The 12,837-nt window shown below is 37.3% G+C and overlaps 1 pseudogene; it reads right to left on the reverse strand.

Moving 5' to 3' along the window:
- Window positions 1-4,823: 4,823 nt before the first annotated feature.
- LOC130026836 (lysosomal Pro-X carboxypeptidase-like) lies at window positions 4,824-6,333 on the reverse strand (annotated as a pseudogene).
- Window positions 6,334-12,837: the final 6,504 nt, after the last annotated feature.

Genomic DNA, 12,837 nt, shown 5'->3' on the forward strand with positions numbered 1-12,837 from the left:
CACTGTTCTTCCTGCATTAACATATGCCTCAGAGACCTGGACCCTACGAAACCAGGATGAGAATGCTATTCAGTTCTCTGAAAGAGGAATCGAAGGAGCTATGCTTGGACTATCATGATTCACTCAAGTGAAAGATAGAATCCGGAGTTCTGATCTCTATCAACAGTCAAGAATCAGGGACGCTGTCTCATTTCCCAAGACATCAAAAATCAGATGGGCTGGATACGTAATGAGGTTTATAGATAACCGCTGGACTAGAGCCATTACTGACTGGATTCCACGGGATGTCAAAAGATCGCGTGGACGCCCACCTACAAGATGGTCAGACTTCTTCATCAAGACCCTGAATGATAAGTTTGAGGCTCTGCATGTTCCTAGAACAAACAGATGTCATTGGGCTATGCTAGCATGCAACACGGATGAATGGAGACGTTACTGGCACCCGCTCGAGTAATTCGATGAATAATGGGGGATCAAGTGACCAAGTGACTCTGGACAGGTCTAATGGGTTGTGAAGAACTTCAGTTAGAGTCCTGGCTGTGGTAAACTGGGGAGAAATTATAAAAATTCCTAAGATTGAGGGCTGGAGAGATAGTGCAAAGGGCAAGGTGCTTGTCTTGCATGCCACCTACCCAGATTCAATTTCTGACATCCTATATGGTTCCATGAGTAGAGCCAGAGTGATTCCTAAGTGCAGAACCAGGAATAACCAGTGAGTATTTGTAACCCCACCCCCAAACAAACAAAAATTCCAAAAATTTAGTCCCAGTAAAATTTTCCACCCCACTATGAAGAAGAGGCCAGGATATTAAAATTTCTATATATATAAACTATATGCAAACTTATATATAATTTCACTGTATCACTGTATCACTGTCCTCCCATTAGTTCATCAATTTGCTCGAGTGGGCGCCAGTATTATCTCCATTGTGAGAATTGTTGTTACTGTTTTTAGCATATCGAATATGCCACGGGGAGCTTGCCAGGCTTTGCTGTGCGGGTGAGTTACTCTTGGTTGATTGCCAGGCTCCAAGAGGGGCAAAGGAATTGAACCCGGTCGACCTCATGCAAGGCAAACATCCTACCCGCTGTGCTCTCACTCCTTCCCCATATATAATTTATATCTGTAAATTATACATAATATGTAAAACATATTCATCCTCCCCCAGGTTGCTCAGGGCTTACTCCTGGCTCTGAACTCAGGGATTATTTCTTGTGGACGCAAGGGCCATTTGTGATGCTGTGGATCAAATCCTGCATGGAAATCATAGCAAGCACCTCAACAGAGGTACTACTGCTTCAGCCTATAAGTTTTTTATTTCTCCTACCCTGAAACTAAAGCAGTTGAACTCACCATGGCAAAAGTGACACAATGATAGCTAAAACCTCTGTAGGGACTGATTCTAGGTATATGATGAGGAAAAAACAAATATGTAAATAAATAGGTCACTTCTAGACCCATTGTAACTTAAAATAACTAAATGAAACCACCAATGCATTCCATTTATATAATTTACAATAAACACAATGCTTTAATCTACTAATTTCAATAATAAGTGAAGTATTATAAGGATAGAGAACTTCTCACCATTTTATAGGTGAACAGATCTGAAGCTTGGTGACTTTTTGTACTTCACTACAGTCCCATAATTGGAAGCAGAACCTGATTGGGACATACATGAGTCCTGAATTCAAGTTTGAGATTCAATTTACTGTTCTCTATGATGCGCCATCATGTCAGAGAAAGGAAGTAGAATATTTTCTTGACCGTACACTATTCTTTTCTTAAAACACTTGGCTAATAGCTGATGAAATGTTAGTCACATTGAGTGATAAAATAAGTTTATTTAAAACAAAATGGTATAGATTATTTTCAGGATACTTAATTATTTTGCCACTGAGTAAAATATATTTAAATCTTATATCTACCCCTATGTCACATGGAATTATTTAATATATGTTTTAATCTTAAGAACATGGAGAGAAATTGTTAAAAGAAGTTGACCTTTAAATGCAAAATTTTGAATTCATTCATGTTATTTCTTTAGCTTCACAGCTCTGTTCTCTTGTAAGTAAATAAAACTTTTTTCCTCAGCAGAAATAAAGCAAATCTTGCATTTCCCTGTAGGTCTTATATTGCTTACTCAATTCTTACTTCATTTATTAACCTGGAGCCCAAGAGAGGAAAGTGCAATTGTGAGTTAAATAAGCAATAATTTCCTGAGACAGTATGCCATCACCTCAATACCTAAAATAATAAAAACAAAAATAACATTCTACTAATTTATTTTAATTCTGTTTAGAAACACCTTACATTGTTTTGTTTTATGTTTTGGAGGATTATAGGAGGGGTCTTGGGTCACAACCAGAGGTGTTCAGGACTTACTCCTGGCATTGCGCTCAGGGATCACTTCTGGTTGTGCTAGTGGAACATATATGGTACTGGCAGACAGGGGTTGACCTTTACTCTTTCTCTGGCCTAAGAAACACATTTAATTTATATCCCACTATTTAGCTTTCTTTGAGAAGCCAGAACACTCATCATATAAACTGTTACATATCAGAATATGCTCGTGGATATATCACTCTTTTGATGTTTCTAGTATTTTGTAGTGTTTCTCATCAATTTTGTTAGAACAAGGATTGATATTTGCCTTGCATGTGACTGACAACATATCTGTGTATGGTACCTCTTGGTACCCTGAACGCAGCTTGGTGGCCCAGAGACTTCATGTAGTCTCCTGAAGAAAGAGGTTTTTCAACCTTCAAATAAATACATACTTTTAGTCATAAAACTTGAAGGAGGTAAGAATAAATATGGAAATATTTATTTGGATAACATAAATCCAGTTTGTTCTAATCCTGCCCCCTGCCCCCACTTATTTTTTTCTTTTGAGTCACCTCAGTGTGGCTCTGTTGGGATTTTGTAGCACCAGGGACCTAACCCTTATAGGCCACATGTAAGTAAAGCACCCTACCTCAGGCCCCTTATTTCTCATTGTTTTTTCAATGATTGAAAATCGTTCAACTTACCTTTGTCTCTCTGCTATTTTTCCTACATTTCTATTGCCTCTTACAGATTTTTTTCTTTTTCTTTCATTCGGTTTCAGAGTTTTAGTCTAGATCTTGTAAAAGTTCACCTTCAGAGTTTTAGCTCAGATCTTTTTATTGGGGGTCACACCCAGCAATGCAAAGGGGTTACTCCTGGCTCATGCACTCAGGAATTACTCCTATGGGTGCTTAGGAGACCATATGGGATGTTCATAATCGAACACCTGTCGACCGCGTGCAAGGCAAAAGCCCTACCCTCTGTGCTATTGCTCCAGTCCCAGCCCAAATCTTTTAAGTTGATGATTTCTAGATCTATATTCATTGTTTGAATTGATCTATTTTTCTAGAGTTCTGTGTGGCCAAAATGTCTATATTATAGTGTCCCATTCACAGAATATCATTGTTACAGATCCATTAATATCCATACAGTCTTCCACACTGGATAAACCAGGGCTTTTTTTTTTTGACATTTCTTATCATCACATCTAACTTTTTATCAGATCCTTAAAATATCTTTGAATTCAGCCTCTGTTGAATTCTTGTTAACATTGTTTTAATTGATGTTTTAAGATACCTCACTGGATTATTTCATAACTCCCCTCTTACTTGTTTTGCATGTTGCCCTCAAAGCAATATTATTTACAAATAGAATAATTCTAGGCATATTCCCCCAATGTTTAAAACTATTATTAAAGAGATGGAACAAAGATTGATACTTGCCTTGCATGTGGCTGACTCCATATCTGTGGCTGGTACTTACATGGTATCCTGAGCCCTACATGTGTGACCCAGGTGATCCCAGGCACCACCAGTTCTGAGAAGCAATGTGACCTCACATCTTGTTACCCTCCCAACTACCCCTCACCATTTTTTCTCATGTTCTTCCAATTATTGCTGTTGAAAATTTAATGTGCAACATTATCAAACATTTTATATCTTAATTCCTATCGTTTATGACTGTGTATTCAGTGTCTGGGCAATCATTTTCTATAAAAAATTCTATCTTTGCATTTTCTTATACTTGTATCTAAAAAAACCTACCTAACCTCTTTGTTTTATGAGAGAAAGACTTCAAGTTCTCTGCTCTCTCATCATTGTGTTAGGTCCATCATCTACCCTGACCTCATCTAAATCTTTTTTGTTTTAGAAGGTCTAGCCTTAGTTTTTATTTACAGAACAGATCAAAGTCATTAAATCAAGTACAAAAGAAACAGTTCTCTTTTCCTGGATTGGCATCAACATCCTCCCTACCACCTGCAATTACATTATTACTATTATCATTATTATTATTATTATTATTTTCACTTAGGTAGGGCAGAGATGAGGAATAACAAATGAGCCCAACTTCAATCTGAAAGCTGAAAGAATTCTTAGGTTGAGAGGGCGCTTGTCTTGCATGCAACTGACATGGGCTCAGTCCCTTGCATCCCACATGGTTTCCCAAGACCCACCAGGAGTAATTCCTGAGGGCAGAGCCAGGAGTGATTCCTGATCTTTGTTGGGTGTGGCCAAAAAAAAAAGATGAAAGAAATCTCAGCTTTCAAAGAAACAAAGAAGTAGTTCTTTCTCTTGCAAAAGACAGCCCAGAACTCTATTCCAGTTAGGAGAGTGCCTGATGGTAGAGGAAAGCTGTCACAGAGAAGCTCTTCCTAAAGGTGGTGGCACCAAGATAGCAAGGACCTGAGCTGTGGAATGATTCTCATCTATCTCAAGATTCACCTCACTAAATATAATGATAAACAGCACGGCGTGGGGTGGGGAGGAGGGGCTCATTATGAAGAGAAACTAAAGTGAATATGGGTGAAGTGAACATGTAAAAAGAAACTGCAAATGATCAAAAGTTTCTTAGTACTTCTTTCTTTGTCATAGAAATCTTGAATCCATTGCTTCATATATTTAACTTCAAGGAGCGAGCTAGTAACACAGAAACAGGATTGAAAGGATTGTTGGCACGAAGATCTAGATGATGGCCCCGCTCTGGTATGATGATCGCAACCAAGGTTTCCGTAATGTCACTGGTTACTCCACCTCCTACCCAGGGGTCTGGTTCGCTGTTGCTGAAAATGATGTTTGTGTGTGAACTGATATTTTTGCCTCCATACAAAGTAGGGATCTAAGAGGGCCTTGGTTTTACAGGCCACTATTTAAAACAGTCCTCAGAAAACTCCTTCAGGCTCCACGAGTGAGGTTCAAACATATCATTGATACCATCATAACAAAAAGGCATGACCATTTCTGTGCAAGCTTGATAGCTTTAGCCCTGGTTCCCAGACTGCTAGTTGCTGTTGCTGATATATTTATACAGCTTGCCGGCCAGAGTAATTATAATACATTATAATACACATTCAGAGCTTTATAAATATTCTTCAGCAGCAGGGTACCACTTATATTGGAATTTTCCAAGTACTGCCATACCACCTTGATAGGCCAAGCAGGCAAAGGCTGTAAAAAAATTTTTTGACTCATAAGGGTAGTTCACCATAGCGAGTTTGATCCAAGTTTCAGAGATCCAATCTTTCAAGCACTCAACATCTTCAGAATCTTTTAATGGGCTGTATAAATGAAGGGTTTAGAAAGCCAATTTAAGCCAGTGCTTTTATTTACAAGTCAGTTAATGGCATCCCAGAACATGCAGATGCTTCTGAACAATTTGAGCCACTTTTTTAATAATCTCTAGTTACAATACTCAAAAATACACCAAAAGGTACCATATTGTCAAGCTGCCAAATGGAAGCAGAGGCTGCAAGAGTCCCAACAATCAAATGGGAACATTCTGAACTAGGCTGCAAGCATACCACCATACAAGCCCCCTAGGGCAATGATGGGTCGATTTTTAACTCATGATATTGTTTTTCTCAAGTATTTTATTAACTCTGCAAAATCAGTCAGAGCTTGTTCTGATGTCAGAAAATCCAAGTTTTTAGAATCCGTGAAGGACATGGGGCCAAAGGGTACAGACTCTCCATAATATCAGTGTTCAGCAAACACCAACATGGCTTTCAATTCCTCAGCCACATCCCACATGAACCCCGTATTATTACAAAACCAGATAATGTCCCCTTCATTTCCAGTGTAGAATAGTATTGATCCACCATCTTTCTTCCAGTATTTATCAGCAACTAGGTATCTCTGTTTAAAATTTTTATCAGTATAAAATCCAAAATGATCAACCTTCTGTTGGAAGTAGGGAGTCGAGAACTCCTGCGGACAGGAGTTGCGGACCCTAGAGCCGGTGGCCGAGTGCAGTCTGCTGAAGGCTCTCAGGGCGGGTGAGATGGGCATCAGGAAGGAGACCAACAGAACTGCGAGGGCCCCGAGCCCCAGGGCTGGTGGACAGCGACGCAGGTGCGGGTGCCCTCATGTAAATATTTTTAACTTTACTAAGACACCCATCTATTCATATCATCAGTTTAGGAATTAAGTATTTAGCATAATTTTGGGGGATAACAAACATTGAGCTCATAATATTTTTCACCAAATCCTATCTTTTTGTGTTCATTTCTAACACAACATAGTAGACGTGGGTAGCAAGAAGAAACAGACAGGAAGTACCTGGGATGGTACAGGGATCAAGGCCCTCCAGTACATTTGTGATTCAGAGATATGGTACAGCTATATATCTAAACCGTATAGACAGCACTGAAAGCAGAGATCTGTACCATAAAATTAAACTTAAAAATGTGCCTGGCAAGGAGACAGACTTGAGGCAAGAGCTTTTGTACAGGGAAGGTGCAGTTGGGAGGGAAATTGACACTGGTAATAGGACTAGTACTGAAGTATGTCTAAAAGTCAATTATGAATGACTTTGTAAATCATGATGTCTTATCTTAATAAATAAGTATATTTTGATCACACAAAAATTTAAAATCATCTTTGAGAAAACTGAATGGAATAGACTAGTACTTGGGGAATCTACTTTTCTCAAATGTAGATAAATCTATCAAAAAATGTTGTGCCCAATTATCAAAATAATATGGACTTAATATGAAAATATCACTATCATTGTGCTTATTATATAAATAATTGAAAATTTGTTACAAGTAATGCAATTCTAAAAATATTTTATAGGAAACTAAAATGAAAGAGGTGCACAATATATATAAATTTTATACTATGGTCATCCACCATAGGGATGAACAGAGATATTATTGGTTCCTGCTCGAGCAAATCGATGAGTAATGGGATATCAAGTAATCAAGTGATCAACGTCATCCACCACCAAGCATTTAAGAATATATGCCTATAAAAAGGCACTTGAGTATTATACATCATTATGTTTACCAGTCAGTGATTTGGAATTGCAACTTGCTAACCTCTTTGAGAGTTTTTCTTTATCTGTGTAAGGTGAGTAGAAAATCTTACCAGGACTATTAAAGGTATTGAATTAATCTGCACATTGAAATCACTTGCCTCATACTTATTCCTCAAAATGTACCATTTCTCTGCTCCCAATTAATGCTTAAGGACTAAACAATTAAAATGATTTTTGCTTAACTCAGAGTCAGGGAGCACTTGAGAAAATATATCATGTAATACTTTGACCTCAAGTTTTAAATATTATTATGCAATGGAGTAGTACATATGCCTTTAATTTTCAGTTTTTTATTCACATTAAACTTTTTATAATTCATTTTTAATATTATAATTTAATCACTCCAGGGCCGGAGCGATAGCACAGTGGGTAGGGCATTTGCCTTGCAAGCGGCCAACATGGCCAACTCGAGTTTGATTCCTCCACCCCTCTCAGAGAGCCCAGCAAACTACCGAGAGTATCTTGCCTGCATGGCAAAGCCTGGCAAGCTCCCTGTGACATACTCGATATGCCAAACATAGTAACAAGTGTCACAATGGAGATGTTAATGGGCCCACTTGAGCAAATCGATGAACAACGGGAGGGCAGTGACAGTGGCAGTTAAAAAGTTGTAAGTTGTGAGTTGTTTTTGGTAAGAATAAAAAATCAAGCATGAAGTAGAAAATGATTGAAATGTGCTTTCTAACTGCAACTTCTCAAATCTCAGTAAAGTTTGACATATTACAAGACTATTTCCTGAAATGTTTAAAGAGTTGGTTTAATTTTCTTCCTGAATTTGGGCTCATATCTCAAAAACATGAGATTGTTCTTTGTCTATAAGAAATTTTTGAGATAAAACTAGTATCTATTCTGTACTTTTGTTTCTAGCAAATTATCAATCCAATTACAGACTAAAAGTAAATATCATGAATTTTGAAATATCAGACTTGAGAAAGAAATAGATGTCTGCCATGAAAAGAAAATTAGTTCAACAAGCCTAATAACACTATGAGAGATTTAGATTCAGAAAACCATCTTAAAGGATGAGTGACTGCCATGACACAGAAGCACAGAAGAAGTGGGACAATAGTGCAAAGATCAGGAAGGAAAGGATCAATTTATTAAATTTCATTGTAGGAGCAAATAGGCTTAGGGAAAATTGAGTAAAATAGATAAAAACTAAATATTAAAATATGGCATTATTTCACACATTTGAAAGGTACTGCTTTGCATTAGTAAATGATATATTAGATCAACTTGACAATCTTTTACCTTCATGCTAGAAGATCATGCAGTTTACTCATTTCATCGCTAAAGATTGAATAAGAATTGTTGATAGGGTGGCTTATTGTATAGCTGCAAAATTAAATACCCAAACATTCAGTGTCTTGCATTTAATTTTTCAAAGAATATCATACATACTCCATAATTTTTGAGAAATTTAGTACAAAAATTGATATAAGGGAGTAATGGTGAATTAAGCATTTGTATTTATTGCTTAGTAAACCTTAGCTCTGGTTAATGTTATTATCCTCATTTCATGGATATTGAAACAAAATTTAATCAGATTTATTAACTCTCCCACATGCACATAGTTAAAAGATCACTTGGTATTGCCAAATGTTCTTTGATATTTCTGTAGAGATGGCTGTGAATGGTCTGTATTTGTGCAGCGCATAACTCCAGGTGATTCCTTACTTGTTCTACATGTTAGAGTGCTCTAAAATTATACTGATGTATATGAAATAAATAAGTGAATGCCAATTGTTTTAAGGACATTTTATAAACTTTTATGAATGGTAAGCAATTAATGATGAGAAAGTAATGTCTCCCCTCCCATTCCATAGTCTTCCCTCTCCTTCCCTCCTTCCTTCCCTCCTTCCCTTTCTCATTCCCTCCTTCCCTCCTTCCCTGTCTCCCACCATTCCTCCCTCCTCTAGAATTAAAGTTTGTTGATAAAATGATGGAATTCAACTAACCCGATTTCCACATTCTAGAGTACCTGATGCCTTTAGGGGAATGAAATTCACCTTTTAGAATTATTCTTTCCACTAATATTAATAAAAATTGTATAATGCCACTGAGTTCTTTTTCTGATGCCCCAGGCTAGAATATTCTTTTACAATTATTTATTATTGTCATGTAACCATTAGCTTTTTCCATTAGAAACTATACTTATACTAAAGGTATTACAACTGGATGTATGTGCTCCAAATTCTCATTACATGCTGCTGACCTCTCCCTATAAATCTCAGCTTGGAGTTATCAGCTTTCTTTGTGTTGACCCTAATTGGAATGTTCTCTGCTATATTCAGGTACAAAATGTACTATCAGAGTTTGAATATCTGCCCCTTATTAACATTGCCTTTATGACTTATTTCCTCAATTCTCTTTCCATTGGCAAACCATCTAAAACAAATTCCTCAGTTTTATATACAAAGTAAGCTTATGGTGGAACACATTACAAATCATGGACTGTACTGCATAACACATTAACACTTACCTTTGGTGACTATTAAAATGCCCTTCACTTTACTAATTACTTGTATCCCTCCTTTCCCCTTTATTATCTAGAAATGAATTCATGCAGTTTTCATATATTTGAAAGTCAGATTGAAATTCCAAGAACCAGTTATACGTAATAACAAAGTTCACAAAGACTTTTCAACAAATTGTGTTGTAATTTTCTTAAACCCATCTACTACTATTCAGATGGATTCTAGTTGGGCACAAGTTACATATATGCATAATATGCATATATATATGCACAATATGTATGTTGCATATAGTGTACCTATTATAACCATGGTAGCACTGCACTGTAGCACTGTCCTCCCATTGTTCATTGATTTGCTCTGGCGGGCCAGTAACATCTCCATTGTGAGACTTCTTGTTACTGTGTTTGACATATTGAATATGTCACGGGTAGCTTGCCAGGCTTTGCCATGGGGCAGCTTGCCAGGCTTTGCCATGTTGGTGAAATACTCTCAGTAGCTTGCCAGACTCTCTGAGAGGGGTGGAGGAATTGAACCCGGCTCAGTCAGGCCGGCCACGTGCAAGGCAAATGCCCTACCACTGCTAATATTATATATCATGCAATTGTTAACCTGTGTGACAGTTGCATATAATTTTACTTTTTCAATACGTGTGAGTTACTTAAGAAGTGAATCTTGATTTTTAAAGGTTGACTGCGTTTTCCAAATTAAAATAGTTTACATTATTTAAATTCTTGATTACTTTGCAGGTAATTCTAGAATATCTTGAATTTTTAGTCATTACTTTCCAAGTAATTCTTAAATATCTTATTAGAAAATAAAACATTTCCTAAATATATTTCAATCCATGAACAATAAATCACTTGATCACTTGACTTCCTGTTAATTGTCAATTTGCTCAAGCGGGCGCCAGTAACGTCTCCATTTGTCCCTGTCCCGTGCTAGTGTAGCCCAATGGCGTCTGTTCGCTCTAGGAACAGGAAGAGCCTCAAACCGATCGTTCGTGATCTTGATGAAGAAGTCTGATCATCTAGTAGGTGGGCAGCCACGCGGTCTTTTTACATCCTGTGGAATCCAGCAGGTAACAGCTCTAGTCCAGCGGTCTATGTTTCTCATAAAAATTGTCTTCATAAGATTCAGCTGTAGTCCGACCTAAAGAAGGTGTTTGATTCTGTTGAGACGGAAGCAGTCATTGAATCCCTAGCCAATCAGTGCGTACAATCTCAATACATCAAGATCCTCTGTGAGCTGTATTACGGATTCACTACCAGGATTTCACCATTCTACAAAGAAGTAATCATTGATGTCAAGAGAGGGGTTCATCAGGGTGATACCATTTCACCTAAACTCTTCAGTGCTACCCTCGAGAACATCATGCGATGACTGGAATGGGAAGGAATGGGAGTGGAGATAGATGGCCGGCAACTACACCACCTCCGCTTTCCTGATGGCATTGTTTTAATAACACCAAACATTAGCCAAGTGGCACAAATGCTGGCCGACTTTGAACAATAAATGCTGATATATTTTAAATATTTATTAGAAAAAATTTTACAAATTCTTGAAAAGTATACTATAATTTCCTATACCTTGTTGGGCTAAAATTGAGATAGCAAATAGAATTTTTACTTCTATTTGAATTACAAATTAAAGATTTGGACCTTTTCCATTAATATTGGAGTTGCATAATACGTTGATTGCTTTGGGTTATACATTTCTATTTCCGGACACTGCGCAAGGCTTTTTTCACTCAGGGCACCCCAGAGTAGGCAGGCGAGAGCACTACCTGCCCCAAGGGACACAGCCTCAGCAGCCGACCCCCACTACCCAACCACCACCACGTTCCAGGACGCTTTCCATACCGACACATTATAAGACATTTCCTAGCCATTTTCCATAATTACCACATCATATTTGATGGACTTCAGACATTAGGTAATTATTTATATAAATATATATAAACTATATATATATATATATATATATATATATATATATATATATATATCTTAGAGCCCAGCAAGCTACCAAGAGTATCCAGCCTGTACAGGCAGAGCCTGGTAAGCTACCTGTGGCTTATTCGATATGCTAAAAAGAGTAACGATAGGTTTCATTCCCCTAATCCTGAAAGAGCCTCCAATAATTGGGAAAGATGAGTAAGTTGAGGCTGCTAAAATCTCAGGGCTGGGAGGAATAGAGATGTTACTGGCACCCACTGGAGTAAATCGACAAACACACAGTGACACAGTGATACAGTGATTTGGGCATCAAACACTGATTTAATAATTTAATTTAATAAATTGTAGTACTATCCAATTTTAGATTATCTAATTATACAGTGGAAAGGACATTTGCCTTGCATGTGGACAACCCAGACCAACCCAGGTTCAATTCCTCTGCTCTCTCAGAAATCCCACCGAGAGTATCTCACCCACACAGCAAAGCTTGACAAGCTACCCGTGACATATTCAATATGCCAAAACACAATAACAAGTCTCACAATGAAGACGTTACTGGTGTCCGCTCGAGCAAATCGATGAACAATGGGAGGAGTGCTACATTGCTAAATAATAAAAAGTCATGTTGAAAATTGAGTCACAAACTACCAAAACTTAAACAATATAATCATCATTACAACCTCCAACAAGAATGCAGTTTTAAATAGCCAATGTACAATTTTGAATCTCAGTCAATGGGGTAATATTTTTTTTTATATCCTAAAAGAAAATAGGGTATACTGTCATACTGCATGTATAGCTTGTTTCAAGAATGTTTTAAGCTTTTTTTTTTTAGTTACTCATAAGAGCCTCTCACTTTTTGGAGACTTTGGGTTTTCTTTCTATTGCTAGGTGGATTATGATTTCATTATGTCATTCAATAAAACCAAGTAGATATTTGGATTTTATTTTGTTGTTATTATCACTATCCTTGAAAAGTATTAATTCAGAAATATGTATAAAATGTTAAAACTCTTTGACTTATAGGGTTTGGCCTTGAAGC

Source organism: Sorex fumeus, unplaced genomic scaffold (assembly GCF_029834395.1).
Source record: "Sorex fumeus unplaced genomic scaffold, SorFum_2.1 ptg000035l, whole genome shotgun sequence".
In the NCBI taxonomy this organism is placed as follows: Eukaryota; Metazoa; Chordata; class Mammalia; order Eulipotyphla; family Soricidae; genus Sorex; species Sorex fumeus.